The sequence below is a fragment of the Littorina saxatilis genome, linkage group LG3 (genome assembly GCF_037325665.1).
Source record: "Littorina saxatilis isolate snail1 linkage group LG3, US_GU_Lsax_2.0, whole genome shotgun sequence".
Classification (NCBI taxonomy): Eukaryota; Metazoa; Mollusca; class Gastropoda; order Littorinimorpha; family Littorinidae; genus Littorina; species Littorina saxatilis.
The window spans coordinates 55,505,906-55,508,157 of NC_090247.1; positions in this window are offsets into that span (position 1 = coordinate 55,505,906).

The window sequence follows — 2,252 nt, forward strand, 5'->3', positions numbered from 1 at the left end:
AGAGCAAACAAACTGTGGTCTGAATGAAATAAATACATTCTAAAAGTCAAAGGGGCGTAAGCGCTCTAGATAAAGCCGACATGCACAACAAGAGTAGGTGAATGTGACCTGGAACCAATCTCCTGGCGTCTGATAGAAAAATAACAAGCCTTGAAATGAACAAGCGACTTTTATTGTGAACGATTATATGGACATAAATAGCTAAGCATTTTTATCTCACTGCATGTAAGTTTCAAACGCAAAACGTTTAAAAGACGACCTTGTGTAAAGTGAGCAACGTGAAAACGGTACTGTTTTTACAAGCAGAGGAAATGTGTAAAAAAGTCACTTCGGGTACATACTTTTGTTTTAATTTAATGATTGCTAATCAAGTTTCGAGCTAAATAGTAGCTTCTTTACAGACTGTAGAATGACACTGGCACGAATGAGTGCTTACTGATGAGTTTCAAGACGACAAAACAAAATAAATAAATAAATAAAAAATAAAAACGAAAAAGCCTAGAAAACATAACTGACATGATATAATTATAATGTATTGCTTGCACAATAGTGTGTATAGACTAGAACGACACTGGCACAAATGAGTGCTTAATAATGATTTTCGAGAAGAAAAATAACTGCGAAAAAAGATTAACCAGGACATCTTAACTAAAACCATCGTAGTCTAAACGCTCAGGACAGGTACACCAATTTTGGGTATGCACGGAAAAAAACCACTCTGGACAGCCTACTTTCCTTTGGCTGATTGGGAATCGTTTTTTAAGCCTTTTTTACGTGTTTTTTGTTATTTGCTAATTTGGCACAGACCACACGTTCTTTTACAATTTTGTACGATCATTTGGTGTTGGGTTAACCGGATTATTATTATCAACCTTGACGGTTAGGTTTGTCAGAGTTTGTCAAAAAGGTACTTTTGCTCTGGTAGCAAAATTTTTTTTAAAGTTAGCCGAATTCACCAGTTTGACGCTAGTTTTTGTATATTTTGGAAGCTGTTTTTAGTTGAGGTTTGGATTTGATAACAGTTTGGTGTTCACCATTGGTGGGTTGAGAAAAACCCGGAGTTAATAATTATAGTTTCGAGGGTCCTTTGGTTGATTTAACTTTTGAGAGATTGAACGTGTTGATTTTGAAAGTGGTGGGGGGGGGGGGGGGGGGGGGGGGTCGTAATTGGGAAGGATGATTCTGAATTATTCGGCAGCCACGTCTAGCTGACCGCTGATCGAATGGTTCCGTTTGTTTCTTTCTTTCTTTATTGGCTGAATTGTTTCTCGTTCCAATTTTAAATGCTGTATGCTTTCTCCGGTCTTTCGGGGTAGATATCTGTTGTGGTCAGTTGGACGAGGATTAGTTTGGTTGACCTTATAGATTTATACTGTTACTGTAATAGGGAATAGGTAAGAAAACAAAAACAAAATGTTCTTCATTTTGTGTCTTTTAGCGAAAGAAAAAATGCAGTAATTTTAAATTTGAAGTTGTTTATCCTCTGACTTGTTGAACGAACGAACCGTATTTTAACAAAACATTTTGTGTTAATTTGGCTGTCGCCGATAAGTGCTTTGTTTTTTCGCAGCTGTGGATTACATGCGTTAATTGATGTTCCGAGCACTTTGAAAGTTTGCAAAGATTTCACGTGCTTCACTTGTGACTGTCAAGTAACCGCTCTCTATATGTGCTAACACGGGCATTTGGTTTGAAAGATAGATATCTGTATATGTATGTCATTATTCAATGTGTGCTAATGAAATGACGGGTCTGCTTTTGAAGTCAAATACAACTTTGACAATACGCAGTTGAGTGTTCGTGTATTTGCGTTACTTTGAATGTGGGAGAGAGTGATTTGTGTGCTTTGGCACTTGCGGCCTGGTGCTTTTACACACACACACACACACACACACACACACACACACACACACACACACACACACACACACACACACACACGCACGCACGCATAAATACACACACACACACCCACACACACACACACACACAACGTTCCTAACAAAAGGTCCCCTCTCTTATGACAATGACAGATGTTTGCATGCCTGCCATTTTGTATGTACACACACACACACACACACACACACACACTTACGCACACATACGCACGCACACACACACACACACACAGACGTGCGCACACACACACACACACACACACATACAAACACCAATATTCCCATCTCCCCCCCCCCCACACACACACAGAGCTCTACAAGCTACTCGTAATTATAACCATTTCTTGTAATCTT